This window comes from Grammomys surdaster, unplaced genomic scaffold (assembly GCF_004785775.1).
Source record: "Grammomys surdaster isolate TR1022 unplaced genomic scaffold, NIH_TR_1.0 267, whole genome shotgun sequence".
In the NCBI taxonomy this organism is placed as follows: domain Eukaryota; kingdom Metazoa; phylum Chordata; class Mammalia; order Rodentia; family Muridae; genus Grammomys; species Grammomys surdaster.
The window spans coordinates 2,345,198-2,360,612 of NW_021604708.1; the positions used below are offsets into that span (position 1 = coordinate 2,345,198).

At 45.3% G+C, this 15,415-nt stretch overlaps 1 long non-coding RNA gene and 1 other non-coding gene across 4 annotated transcripts in view; both read left to right on the forward strand.

Moving 5' to 3' along the window:
- The window catches only part of LOC114628333, a 32,849-nt gene that overhangs the window by 6,912 nt on the left and 10,522 nt on the right, over positions 1 to 15,415 (forward strand). Inside the window, exon 4 of one of the 3 annotated variants that reach the window (XR_003712471.1) lies at positions 988 to 1,354. The exons of 1 other annotated variant lie outside the window; for it this stretch is intronic. This is a non-coding gene — a long non-coding RNA (uncharacterized LOC114628333). Of the gene's footprint in view, positions 1 to 987; positions 1,355 to 15,415 lie in introns of those variants that run through there. One more of the 3 variants, XR_003712472.1, reaches the window with a different exon arrangement.
- On the forward strand, positions 12,403 to 12,508 carry LOC114628380. The gene has a single exon (XR_003712476.1). It is a non-coding gene; the product is annotated as a U6 spliceosomal RNA (small nuclear RNA).

Sequence of the window (15,415 nt, forward strand, 5' to 3'; positions counted from 1 at the left end):
CTGTGTCTGTGTCTGTGACTGTGACTGTGCCTGTGCCTGTGCCTGTGCCTGTGACTGTGTCTGTGTCTGTGTCTGTGACTGTGCCTGTTCCTGTTCCTGTGCCTGTGCCTGTGTCTGTGACTGTGTCTATATCTGCATTCAAATCCTCATCTACATCTATATATGTGTGTATGCACATGTGTATGTGTGTGCATATGTGCATGCGTATATGTATATATGTATATATATGTATACACATACAGACACATTCACAATTTTTGGACATTTTTGGATCAAGCCAGTGATTTAAATAATGACACAGAGACTTCTAATATAGTTTAAAGCTTAGGCCTTATGCTGGGGCAGTCTCTGAGCTACCGTTTAAACATAACCTGGCTATTCTAGCCTGTGGCCCACCATGGAGCTAGTTCTTCACCTCCCTGCTCTGCTGTGTCCATGTCTGTTCCCTCCTGTGTCCACTTTCAATTCTCCCTGAGTCACTCTCTCTTCCCAGAGGTTCCACCCTTGTACTTCCTGCCCCAGCTACTGGCTGTCAGATCTTTATTGAAACCAATCAGCAGTGTCACAACACCTGATACATCTCTTAGATTGCTTTTAGGCAGATGAGGAAGGACAAACATTTACAAAATAGATGGACTATAGAAATGACAATACCCTGCTGATACAGAATTAACAGTTCGAAATACAGAGACATACCTCAATACAATTTGAAGAAGTCGCCTCAACATATTTATTTATATAAATATATATTTCTATTATATAATGTGCGTGCGTGCGTGTGTGCGCACGCGCACACGCACACACACACACACACACACACACACACACGTTAAGCATTTTGGGCTCATCATTTTAGTGTTCAGTCCACAATGGTAGGAAGCATGGTGGCCAGAGCATGAGGCTATAGTCACATGACATCTGCAGTGGACAGGCATGGAAGGTAAATGCTGGTGCTCAGCTGGCTTTCTTTCTTCACTTTTTACTCAGTCTGGGCCCCAGTCCATGAATCCTGACATTCACATCCAGGGTTGATCTCCCTTCCATAGTCAACCATCTCTGGAAACACCATCACAGACTGACTATCCAGAAGCGTGTCTCCTGGGGCCTTCCACATCTAGTCAGGTTGACACTGAAGATAAACCATGACAGAAGGGACACTCATGAGACCAGCAGCTGCCACTCACAGTAGCCTTACAGAGTCAGCGCACTACAAGCTGAGTCTGAGGTATGAACACACCAAGACAGACCTGCCTCAGGGAACTGCCTCACGCCAAGCAAAGCCCCAAGAGACAGCAAGTATCCTGTGTGTGAATTTAAGAAATGAAATATGATGTCTAAAGAGGAGGAAAAAATAAGAAAGCAAAACATTTGGATTAATAATAATTTAAATAAATTATTATTTAAAAAATGCGAATATTTATTGAGCCCTTGTTATATGTCAGACTCAGCACTGTTCCATGAATACCTGGAAAGCCAAATTACGTTCTGAAAACTACTGCATGAGAATAGGATCTGAACAAAATGAGGTGTCAGTTGATAGTAACGGTTATTAAGTTACCATACCCAGCCCATGCTTGTTTGTGGGAAACATTCCTAGTTTCATTGCTGAAAGTCTGCTGTTCTGAAAAACCCTGAGTCTTGTGCAAAGTAGGGAGGTTGACCATTGGGTATCAAGTTATGATGGTCTCAGGTTTCTGCTTGTGTCAGGATTTACCTGGACATTTCTCCCCATGAAGCATCTCCTCTGCTGGGCAGTATAGGCTAATCACAACCCAGTCTCAAGTATTCCCTGGCCCTCCTTCCTGTATCTGCTGCAGCACACTTCCAGGAGATGATGAGGCAGAGCTGCAGGTGGGCCCACCAAGGGCATTCCTTTTTAAATTGTGCCTTCTCGATCAGTAGTGGGAAAGACCACAAACTTGCTGCAGCTAGAGCCAGTAAGGGCCTCAGTGGACTTGCGTGGCAATGTGAATCTCGGAGCCAGAGAGCAAAGCACATTATAGGCCTTGCTGGCCAGCAGCTTGAGCACAGACTGTGAGGCAGGACAGCATGGCTTTGGAGTTTGAGGATCATAAAGTAGAGCTGGGTGCTTTTGGGGCCAGGGCATCAGCTGCACTGGCGATGTGGTTATATATTGTGTATGCGATAATTCATTTCCATTGTCAAGTCTAGAGCTTTATTGGGTATGTCTGTGAGGATGTTTCCAGAAAGAATTAATTAACAGAGGAAGACCTACTCTGAATATGGATGGTACAAACCCCTGGGCTGGGGTTCCAGACTGAATTAAAATAGAGAAAAGAGAAAGCCAGCAGATGATCAATACTCCCTATCTCTGCTCCTTGATCTTCCCAGGAGTAAGCAAGTGGCCTCATACTCCAGTCACGAGCTTTCCCTGACACAGTGGACTGTACCCCTAAACCATTAGCTTTTCCTACTACAGTGGGCTTCCCCTAGCCCCCAACTATGAGCCAAAATGAATCCTTTCCCCCTTTGAGTTGCTTCTTTTGGGTTCTTTGTCATAACAGCAAGAGTAGCAACGAATAGTTTGCCTCTGGTCCTCTAGAACATTTTATGACGTACTAGCTCATTCTCTGTTACTATAACAGAATACCCAAAACTGTTAACTATGTAAAGAAAAGAGGCTTGGTTTGAATCATGGTTTGTCCCGTGGTCAACGGCCTGCATCAAGTCACAGCCTCCTTGTGCACATGTCCTAAGACTGAGGCAAGAGACAGGGCTGTTTCTATGTATTTTTTGCCTCTTTCCTTATAAAGCCATCAGCATTCAAATCCCAGATTCTCTACCCTGATGATGTTAACACTATCCTTGTCACCTCCTACGTGCTTGATCTCCAAACACCACAGTCATGTTGAAACTTTCCACCTTCACCTCACGAGGGATGTTAAATTTCAACATAGGGGCCAATACAGAACTCATGTAAACCATGTCTTTAATACGGTCTCGGAGTTGTGAGTTCCTCCAAGAGGCACAGGTTCTCTTGTCCCTTGGCATAGCCAGAGGACTCTGTAATTTACAGCGAAAATCACAGTGACAGGAGGTGACCAGGATGCAGTAGCTGGACACAGCGTTTTCCTGCAGCACCTGGAAAGGTGCCCAGAAAAAGATGGTTTCGAGTAAGGGTGAGAGTTCAAGAGAGAGAGATGTGGGGGGGAAGGAGCAAGAGGGGGGGCACACCTACTGTTTCTTGCTACCCATGGTTAAGACTTTTGACAAAGATCTGTTGAATACACTGTACCATTTTTTAAAATTAATTAATTAATTAATTAATCTAATTTACACTCCTATTGCAGCCCCCTCCCTCCTCTCCCACCCTCACAAACCTCTCCATTTTTTATCTCCTCCCCTACTCTTCAGAGATGGGGAAGCACTATCCATGTACCAACACACCCTGACACATCAAGTCACTGCAGGACTAAGTACATCCTCTCCCACTGAGGCCAGACAAGGCAGCCCAACTAGAGGAGATCCAAAGGAAGGCAACAGAGTTGGAGACAGACCCCTTTCCAATTTTTAGGAGACCTACAGGAAGACCAAGCTGCACATCTGCTATAAATGTGTAGGGGGCCTAGATCCAGCCCATGCCCTGCATGCTCTTTGGTTGGTGGTTTAGTCTCTGTGAGCCCCCATGTGCCAAGGTGAGCTGACTCTGTAGGTTTCCTTGGTGTCCCTGACCCCTCCATCTCCCTTAATCCTTCCTGCACTCTTCCAGAAGACTCCCTGAGGTCCACCCGATGTGTGGCTGTGGGTCTTTGCATTTGTTTTCATCAGCTGCTGGATTAAGTCTCTCAGAAGACGTGATGCTAGACACCTGTCTGCAAGCACAGCAGAGAATCAATAGTGTCAGGGGTTGGCTCTCTCACATTAGACGGGTCTCAAAATGGAGAAGTTATTGGTTGACCATTCTCTCAGTCTCTGCTCCATCTTTATCCCTGCACATTTTGTAGGCAGAAAAAACTTTGGGTCAAAGATTTTGTGGGTGAGTTCGTATTCCCCTCCCTCCAATGGAAGTCCTGCCTCTTCAGTCTCCATATCCCCGGCTGCTAGGAGTCTCAGCTAGGGGCACTCCCATAGATCACTGGGAGCCTCCCCTGTCCCAGGTCTCCAGCTTGTCCCAAATACTCCTGCACTCGGATTTCCTTTCTCTCTCCCAGCCCTCTCCTTCTCCTACCCCACACCTGATCCCAACCCCTGCTCTCCTCCTTACCTTTCTCCCACCCAGTTCTCTCCTTCCTTCCACCTCCAATGTCTATTTTATTTCCCCTCTGAGTGAGATTCAAGCATCCTCCTTTGGGCCTTCCTTGTTACTCAGCTTCTTTGTGTCTGTGGATTGTAGCATTGTTCTTAAGAAGTGGGAGAGACCATTTAGTGTAAGATTAAGGCAAGTGTTTTAGGCCATCAGGAACCCACATAGCAATCTGTCCAGTGCTTTTCTGCTTCTGGGAGCTATTTAGTCTGATCTGAGCTTCCAACTTAGCCTACTGCCCACTAGCCTTGTGGGCAGTGCTCAGCTTTGGGTTTGACCTGAGGGCTGGCCTCTGATTGCATCGTTTCAAGGTGCATGGCTGGATAATCTACTAAGTCACTTTAGGTCTGAGCATTCAGCATCTTGGATGATAGTCACTAGTCTTGCTCTGTAGAATTGTGCTAAGGCTCCAATGAGCCATTCTTGTGGGTGCAGTGCAGGATACAGCCAGGCTTAATAATTAGATATTAAGATGCTTATAGTAGTAAGTCTTTATTGCTCTTTTTCCTCTCTGTGGATAGACTTTCTTTACTCCACTGGACACAAGTCCAATCACCTCCCGATGCTGATCTTACTTTTGAATCCATAATGTCCTAGGCCAAAACAGATTAGATACTATTTAGTATCTATGCCCAATTCCCAGAGAAAAAACTTTCGTCCAACTGTGCTCAAAAGGCAGGTGACCTCATCCATGGGGAGTTACGCTGTATGTATGATGTCTCAGTTATAGTTTCTATTGTTGTGATAAATGTGACCATAACAACTCAGAGAGGAAAGCGTTCATTTCATCTTACAGTTCCATTGCACAGTCTATTACTGAGGGAAGTCGGGGCAGGAACATGGAGGCAGGATGTAAAACAGAGGCCATGGAAGATCACTGCTTACTCTGTTGACTGCTTACACTGATTACTGCGTGTTCTTTAAGACTTGCTCAGCCTGCCTTAGAGCAGCCAGGACCGCCAGACCACAGTGTGCTAGGCCCTTCCATATCAATCATCGATCAAGAAAATACACCACAGGCTTGCTCACAGGTCAGTCTGGTGAGGTCATTTTTTTCAATTGAGGGTAACTCTTCCAAAAATGACTCTAGCTTGTGTCGAGTAGATGTAAAACCAGCCAGCATATGTGGGGAGGCCACAGAAACTCAGAGGTGGTGATGATGGGTTCGGAGTATTAGCAGATGAGAAAGACAAGGGAAGCGCTGGCAGGAGGTGGAGGTGGGAAGGTATGCTCAGGGAAAACAAAGCGGGGTGATGCTAGCAGAGAGGTAATGAGGGGGCTGTGGGGGAGGAGTTTGCAGAAGGAAGAAAATGGCAAGGGGAGGCGATGGATCAGGCCATGGCAGAGGTGATGGGGGGAGGTGATGGGCGGGGGAGGTGAGAGCATGACTCTTCAAAGAAAACAGTTGCCTTTATGGGCTGGCCAATCTTCCTGAAATGGTTGAGCCCAGCAACTGTACACTGTTCTGTGGTGGTTTGATAGTCAACTTTGTTGATCAAGCTGATATGGGTTGCCCATACAGCTCACAAAACATGATGTCTGGGTGTGTCTGTGAAGATGTTTCCAGAAAAGGTTAGCACATATGTCAATAGACTAAAGAAGACAATGCTCTCACTGGCATGCATGGCATCATCCAGCACACGTGGCATCACCCAACCCATCTCAGGCCTGACCAGAACAAAGAGGCAAACAGCACAGCTCCTGATTTCCCAGCCTTTGATGGTGGACTCATTACAACCCTGTCTTTCCTGAACTTCTGGCTCAGAGGCAATGAACTGTGGGGCACTTCTCCATTGTAAACTATTTACTTCTGTATATGTCTATGTATCTATCTTCCTATTTATATTTCATCTATCTACCTGTCATCTAGCCATCATCTGTCATCTATATATTTCTACCTATCTACCTGCATCTATCAACTTATCTGATGACTTACCTGTCAGCAGTCTACTTAGCTAATCATCTGCCACTTATCTACTTGCCTGCCTGCTTCCACCCATCCCTGACTAGCATAGCTCTTCTTTCTATTCATCCCAGTGCATTAGTTACTTTGTCATTGAGATGAAAGAGCTGACAGAAATGCTTTGGAGAGGGATTTCGTTTGGCTTGTGGTTTTAGTCCATCCATCATGGTGGGAAAGACACAACAGCTATGGTACCGGGCCTGTGGCAGTGGTGGTGGCAGTAGGGGGCGAGCTTTGTTTGTCTTGGTATATCTTCATGAAGCAGAGAACTTAGGCAGGAACTGGAAATGGATAGCTTCCTCACCTCCCTCCTTGGTGAACCACCTCACAGAGTTTTACAGTTCCTCTAAAGAGTATCACAAGATGGTGACCAGGTGTTCTAATACATGTATTGATGGGGGGACTTCACACTCTAACTACAACTGAGATGCCTTTCATGCTTCTGAGATCATACATGTGTGGTGTTCTTGTGTCTCTGCCTTCCATTTCCAAGACTCATAGCCTACACCACCAGGGCTAGAAGGCCCCTCCCTTCCCCCAGGAAAGGCCTTTCTAAGAGTGCCTATTGCCAGGGAGGGAGTCTGACAGCCCTGCTCCTACATGAGAACATTAGAAATGTAATGTGCTCTTACAAACTGCCTTGCTAGGCCTGGGTTGGGACTTAGCTTGGAAGGCAGTGTGCTTGATTTCTTTCCCACCTATGCTTCCCCAAGCTCTCCTTAATGAACCACACAGGGATCCTGTTCTTAGAGCAAGTTTCTGGATCTCTGTTGGAAACATTTCTACAATCTCACAGCTCTTGGCTGGGCCTGAAAACTCTGTGATCCATGAATGAATATAGAAAAATCTCCAAAGAAAGCCACCTACAGATCTTTGGAGATTTGATCCTGTGCCTCTTTCTCATCTTCATTGGGTCACATCCACTGGGAGGCTGTGAGGAGCCCTACTCTCCTGGCTGCTGTTCCTGTTGTCTGGCTTTAATTTGTCTGGTATGTGAATCATCAATGGCCCCATTCCCCTCTGGTTTCCCTTCCTGCTAGAAGAGAATTTTCATATTTATTCCTAGGTTGTATCTATTCACACACTTGGATATGTATGCATAAGTATTTAGTGTTTATGAACACATAAACATGTTCTATATGTTGTGATAGTAAATCCTCACTGTCAACTTATAAGGTTTAGAATCACCTATAAAACAAGTTTCTGGGTGAGAACAGGGAACATTTCCAGGGAGGTTTGACTAAGGTGGAAAGAGCTAATCTGGATGTTGGTGACACCAATTCCTCCTCTGGGGTCTCACACTGATTGATAATGGAGAGGGCAAGAGGCTGGAGAAATGTCTTCATGGACAAGAACTCTTGCTACATTTGCAGTAGGCTGGGGTTTGATTTCTAGCATCCACATCAGGCAGCTAACAAGCACCTATAATTCCAGTTCCAGGAAATCTAATGCCTTATCTGACTTCTAAGGCACTTAGAAACATATGTAGAGCACATATGTACAAGTAGGAACTCATATATACACATAAATAAAGCTAAATAAATCTTTAAAATGATGATGATAATAATAATAATAATAATAATAACAATAATAATAAATTAGCCCTTTATAAAAGAAGCTGTCTTATGGTTTCCATTTCTATGAAGAGACAGCATGACCAAGCCAACTCTTATAAAGGACAACATTTAATTGGGGCTGGCTTACAGGTTTAGAGTTTCAGCCTATTATCATCATGGCTAGAAGTACAGCTGTGTTGGGGAAGGCATGGTGCTGGAGGAGCTGGGAGTTCTATATCTTGTTCCAAAGGCAAACAGAAGACTGGCTTCCAGGCAGCTAGGAAAAGGGTCTCAAAGCCCACCCCCACAGACACACTTCCTTTAACAAGGCCACACCTACTCCCACAAGCCCGCACCTCATAATAGTGCCTCTCCCTGGGCCAAGCTTATTCAAACCACCACAGAAGGGGACAAGTGGAGTGCTGGTGTTCAGCTCTCTGCTTCTGGGCTGCAGAAGTGATGTGACCAGTCACTTTGCACTCCCACTACCAACGTTGCCACCCCTGAAACCAGCCCAAACCAACTCTTCCCTCCATAAGTTGCTGCTGCCGGGTGTTTTGTGCTAGTGAAGAGGACAGTAACTAACACATGTGTTAAAAAGATGTGGTCATTTGGCAAACACATCTCTGTAGCCACCAGTTTATTTATTTACCCATACATGGTCAACAGTTTGTCTATCGTGTTCTCTCTTTTACTGTGTTAGGTGTACTCACAAGTACATTTTTATGAACGTATGGTGGATAATGTGACGTGACGCGTGCATGTTATGAGAAGCTCATCAGTTAAGTTAGCTAACACGGCCTCTACCTTTGTATTTTGGCTGGTAAGAACATTGAAGACTTACTCGCTTGGCAAATTATTATTTCTCTACTGTGGCTAGCTATGCATTAGATTCCTAGAACTTAGCATCGTATGACTGAAAAACCATTTTACTTCAAAAAAGAAAACAAACAAACCAAGAAGACTCTTGCTGCCACGTGCAGCACTTGTCTGAAAGGTAGTGTGAGAGGGCTATAACGGGAGATGGGCTGAGAGACGGCGTTTCTAGGACATGCTTCCAGCTCAGCTGATCCTCAGTGATGCTCCTAATTCTAACTGCAGGGCCTGTAGGGAGAAGCCCTCTGAATGGTGCTCACCTCCCTGACCTTCTCAGGCCTGGAATGAAGCCAGGAGCATCTTTGGGTCAATGAAGACAGCTTTTGATCTGGGCCAGTCTTAGAATGGGGCAGATGAGGGACTCATAGGAAGGAGGGGTTTGAACATCTCTAATTTCTAGTTCAGTTCACATGGAAATGTGCTATACACACACAGTGAGGTTTATGCAGGATCCTGCACTTGGCCAAGGGGCTGGCAGTGAGAGGTTGTAGAGTTCTTGACCCTAAACAGGACAACTATACCATTCTTCCGCAAATTCTTCCACAGGAATCCATCTTTTTAGGGGTAAAGACTTACCTGGTGTTAAACTGCAATCCTTCCAAGAAGGATAACCCATCTTCTTGTTGCTTTAAAGAGGACTCATTTTTATTGTAAGTGGCAGAAACTTGAAGCAGCTCGAGCATGAAGGAGGCTTTAGTTGGCTCACTAATCTCCACAGACTGGCTGGGAGCAGAGATGGATCATGTGCCAGAACACTCTTATCAGAAATGTTTCTTTCATCTGTCAGCTTCTCTTCCCTTTGAGCTGGCTTCATCTCCAGGGAACAAAGATGGCCTCCAGCAGCACCTGCTCACTTCCAGCCTCAAAGGAGAGGGCAGCTCTTTTTCTCTCACCCCAGCCCAAATCTCAGAATCATTTCTCTTTGGCACATGAGGCATGTGGTGGCCATCCATGGGCCACTCACTGTGATTGATAGATAAAGTTTAAGCTGGTACCAAAGACTGGAGGAAAAAGGGCCAACCTCATCCAAGGACACATTATGGGGGTGAGGACTCAGCAAAGAAATGGAGAAAAGGGCAGTCAGAAAGGCAAAATGGACACCAGTTCACCATGCTCACCATTGTCTACATCATCAACATCCTAGCTATTAGAGCAGTGCCTTCTAGAAGAGGGGGCATAGCAGACATGATAAAGATGTGCCGGCTACAGGTTCCACACTGGGAAGCAGGCGGGGTGAAGGGAGGTTCTTTAGGATCCCTTTAGGAGCTAGGGGAAAGCTCAAGGGTTTTTCAATGTAGGAGCTACTTTTAGAGGTTAGAAGAACTGAAGGCCATGTGGCAGCAAGCGGCGGAGTCTCTCGTGTGTTGAGGAACTGGCATTGCTGTTCTCAAATCATGCTAATGGCCTTCTCTTTACTAATACTGGAAGTGCATCCTTAAGTCAGTCTTTGGTACCAGCTGAAGCTTAAGGATGCATTTCCTCATCAGCATGTAACAGCATGATTGTTGCAGGGGCTCTTAGCCATGCTTTAGGGAGTATGTTGGTGACTAACCAGGACAACTTAGAATAATACTAGGAAGGACAGTTGTCCTGATTGCTGCACTGTTATGATCTCTTTATGTTGTTCCCATTAAGGATGGATAACATGACCAACAAGCAGCTGACCTTTGCCAAGCATTCCATTACAACCCTGAGAGGTCCAGCCTACTCCTCCCATCTGTGGATGAATGCTGGGTGCTCTGGGGGTGGGGGGAGGAGATGCAGTGATTTACCGGCCAGTGGGTGAGATAACCGGTCTGCAGACCAGGTCATAGAACTCCTAGTCATTCATCTCCAACTTCCCTGGCCCAGCTGAGCATCTATCTGCAAGGAAAACTAGAGGAAGGGGGATGGGAGTGAGAATCGTTTTAAGGAGAAATGTTTGAACTGTAGAGCAATTCACAATATGAGATACAGAAAACCCCAGGTATTCCAGACATGGCTGCTGTTGTAAGGGCAAGAAGCTAAAAGACAAGAATGTACTGTCTGCTAATGATGTTGCCACCATGGGCAAGGCAGCGATGGAAGACCAAGAAAATTTGAGAAATGAAATTCCACTGTCCTTGTTAGTTTTATTTTGGCTTGATACCAGCTAGAATCGTCATAGAGGAAGAAACCTGGATTGAGAAAATGCCTCTATAAGATTGGGCTGTGGGCAGCCTGTGGGGCATTGTCTTAATTGATGATTGATGTGTCGTCCCTGGGCTGGTGGTCCTGGGTTCTTTAAGAAAGCAGGCTGAGCAAGCATTGAGGAGCAAGCCAGTAAGCAGTGTCCATCCATGGCCTCTGCATCAGCTCCTAACTCCAGCTACCTGCTCTGTTTTAGTTCCTGTCCTGACTTCCTTCAATGATCAACTGTAACGTGGAAGTGTAGTCAAATAAACCCGTTCAATCCCAAAATTACTTTTTGGTAATGGTGTTTCATCACAGAAACAGAGACCCTAACTAAGGCAGGCACTGTTAATAATCAGATAGCAGAGATTACAATATAGAAACACTGGCTTGGGCAGCCAAGGAAAGAATTGGGGTTATCCTAAAGAAGCTACTTACAGTAGTGCTCTGATTCATTCTTATGTGATTTTTTCCTGGGAAGATACAAACCAATGTCTTTATCTCAGATGGGACACCAATGACTGACTAAGGAAGTAATCACACCAGAGTCTCACTTTATAAACTGATGAGTTTATTAGAGTTACATGCAAGAACTTGGGAGGCTAACAGGTAGCACACCACTGGAAAGTCCCACCCTGCATGGTTGTTCCATGTTCATGAGATACAGTTCTTAACTTCCTGTATCTCATAAGACTTCCCCTCTTCCTCCAGCAGGGAAAGGTTCAGTTTGAAGGGAACAGGAGTGATGATGCAAGGCGGTGGGTGAGGAGTGGATTAGCCAGCTTTGATCCTCAGGACTCTAGGCTCTAACTGACTGTATCTTGTCACAGTATAGTCTGAAAGAAGGAAACATAATTTAAACAATTCATAACTTACTTGAACCAACAGTTATGGAAGGCAGTAAGTCCAAGTGGCTAATGGTTTTCACTGGGAGGTTTTGGTGTTGGCTGTGAGACTTGGGGGAAGACAATTTCTTCAGGTCTCATGTTCCTCCATGTAAAACTGGAATAATATTGAACTCGATTTGAGCTATAGCCTCATTTCAGGCACTGTGCTAAGCACTGCCATCTTTTCCTGTCCTCATCCTAGTGTCGTCATGAGGCAGGGACACTCCATCTTATTCTGCAGCCCAGGGTACAGAAGCTCAGTGGAATGAGATGACATGGATGAGCTGGAACAATCTAAACGGGTGTTTTACGTGGGGCTGTGTTGGTGATTAAAGTGTGTGTGTGTGTGTGCCTGTGTGTGTGCGTGTCCGAGTGTGCATGTGCACGTGTGTATCGAGGCCAGAGTTCAATGCTAGGTATCTTCCTCTGTCTCTCTCTCTCTCCACTTTAGTTTTTGAGAAAGAGGGTCTCACTAAACCTGACTGTCATTATTCTGATACCCTGGCTTTCCAGCAAATCCAAGCATCCTCCTGCCTCCCTCTCTCCAATATGGAGATTACAGGCGTGCACTACACATGTCTTTTTACATAGGTGCTAGGGATCTGAACGCAGGTCTTCATGCTTCCACAGTGAGCACATTGTCAATGAAACCATCTCCCCTGGTGCTGGCAATTAAATAACAGTATTTATTAAAATTTTTACATTTGTGTTTACTTCGGCTGCACAACATACAGAAGCTAGAATGATATGGAGATTAGCAAGGCCCCTGCACAAAGATGAAATGCAAATTCACGAAGTGTTCCTTATCTTATTTTAAGAATAGTTTGCATTTGGAGCTGCAGATATGCCTCAGTGGTTTAAGAGCACTTCCTGTTCTTGCTGAGGACCCAGGTTCATTTCCCAGTATGAACACTGGGTGGCTCTCAATGACCTGCAACTCCAGCTCCAAAACCATCCAGTATCTTCTTCTGGACTCCAATGGCACCAGCACACACGGGCATGTGCACACACATATTCATCATTTTTAAAATAAATATTTAAAAAGTTTTGCATTTTAACGGAGAGCCGTGGATAAAAGTAAGCCATTTGTACTGGTAATGGAATATTCAGTATTATTTTTACCTAATGTTAATAATTTGGAAGCTACTATATTGTTTCATGTTCCTCCTGCGAGTGAAACCCTTGAATTCTCTTTAATATCCTTAGAGGACAGCCTTGTTGACATAACCCAACTTTGAAAGCACCAAGAATCTGAAACATTCAAGCCTTTGCTGCTGCAGCTGGGAAAAGAAAAATATCCAGATGTATCCTTAAAACCCAGTTATGCAAAAGAGAAAGGCATCCTCCCCAGAGGGAAGTCAGCAGGCACGGCTGTGAGAGGAGGGAGCGATTCGATGGTTTCTAATTGTCTACCCCCACTTTCTCTCACACCACTGCTGGGTGCTAGGGGCTCATTCCTCATAAGTGCAGATCTGATGGTCACACAGGGTACAAGCTACAAACTTGCCCAGAATCCTTGCAAAGGTCCTGGGGACACATAAGATCAACAAGGCCACTTCCTCTGTCCCTTCATTGTACCATAGAGAGGGTAGAAAGATACAAGTACAGATTCTGGATCCAAAGGGGTAGTCTGACCTTGGCCATACGAGGTGTCCAGCTCCCCAAGAATCCATTTCCTTGTTGCTAAAATAGGATAACAAAACGTTTGGATTTTGACAGAATCAGTGCATGTTGTATTGCATGGTACCCCTACATGTGATACATGATAGGGCTATGTACATCTTAGCTGTTATTACTAATGAGTATTCCTGGAAAGCATGGCTGGATCAGGCAGTGTGACCACAGCTACAACAAGCTGTCCCTGATCTCCTGAGTCAAGAGCAACTCACGTTCCTTGCCTGACTACTGAGTAGATGCTCAGGTGCCTGATGCTCTGAGGTTCAAAGAGGAGAGATGGATGCAGAAGGTACAGGATAGAGAGGTCAAGGACCCTTGGGTGCAAAGGAAGAAAGGTGCACTGGGAACTAGATGGGGCTGGGGCAGAAGTGCTTGGGAAGCAGACACATAGCAATGTAGCAGGGAAAGGTACTTTCCATTGATCTGCCCCTGAAAAGACAGCCATGCCTCTGGTAAGGCAGGTCCCTGAAGAGTCATCTTCCACCACCCATAATTCTTCAGGTCCTAATGGTATAAAAACCAGCACAGACAATTGAATCATGTCTGGAATGAGACTTGGTCTCAGGTTCCTTCGTTACCTTGATGTATCTTCCCTTATCATGGGCTACAATGCAATGAATGTGGAAATACATTTCTAAAGACATTAAAAAAAAAAAAAAGACAACTCCAGTGTGGCACTTGGTTGTTAGCTTAGTACTCAGGGAGTGAATCAAGAGGCTCAATCACTGCAAGTTCAAGGCCAGCCTAGGCTGCATCCAGGACAATCAGGGGTACAAACAAAATAAATTTAACTAGTGGAATGTCACAGCCCAGTCTAGTCTTCCTAGTGATTACATTAGCCTGTAACTAAGTAAACCGCTAGCACAAAAACAAACTTATAAAGTGTCTAATATCGAAAAGTGTTATGAAAGGGAAAGATAAAATGTGAGTACACTTTTGCACCATCATGAGGTTTAAAAATTGTAACTTGAGAACCACCTTCTATGCATTGCAAGCTCCAGAAGCCATGTGTGTCCTGAGGGAACTGCCCAGTGATTCCAGCGTAAGTTGATGAGACCCCCAATGAGCTCATGTGCTCAGATACGGGATTGTGTTTTTTTCTGGAGACCCAGTTCCTTTCTCCTCTCTATCCAAAGTTATTCCTCTCCTGGGGACTGAGTGAGAAGTTCATTTCAGCATAGCATTGTGAGTTGGGTTTGCATTTTTATTTCTATGCAGTTTTTGCTTTGTCTAACAACCTCTGTGAAGTTACAGCCCCAGCTGAATTTTTGCCCTGGGAGGAATCCCTGTTATTATTATTTTTTTCTGTTTCCCAGTGCAGCCTTTTCTTCTTGCTCAGGACACTTAACTATCTCTCAACTCCCTCTTTCCTGTCTCAGGTCACTCTTGAGAGGCATGACTGAAGCTTAGAGTTTTGTCCTTTTGATAGGAAAAGGACATTCTAAGCTCAGACTAGGTCTCTTCTGGGACAGGCACACAGATGCCACACTTTTTGGGTAATGGTGCTGGAGCCAGCCTGGCTTCATGAACACTGTGTGCTGTATCCAAGGCTAACATAATGACAATAATTCTTGATAGACACGTCATGATCCACCGTAAGTATCATGGAGATGCATCAGGGTTTGTGGGACTTGAACTGGTAGGGGGAGGACAGTGGGGACTCACTGATGTAATGGTCCCAGAGTCCTGGTCACTATGACTCCAAAGTCTAGTTGAACCTAATACTTAATAGCATCTTCCTACCCAGAGGGCAATAGGATGCTTGTTCTTGGCTTGCGAAGCTGCTGATATTTTAATTAATTTTTCCAGGAAAACATTGGCCTGCGGTCCTTAGAAACATCACTTTGCTGCCTGGCCTTGCAAGAATCTGACCTATTTTAGGAAGGCAGCTCACTGTGGCCCTAGGGTTCTTTTATGCAAGAGAGAGAGAGAGAGAGAGAGGGAGAGGGAGAGGGAGGGAGGGAGGGAGGGAGGGAGGGGGGAGGGAGGGAAGGAGGTGGAGAGAGAGAGAGAGAGAGAGAGAGAGAGAGAGAGAGAGAGA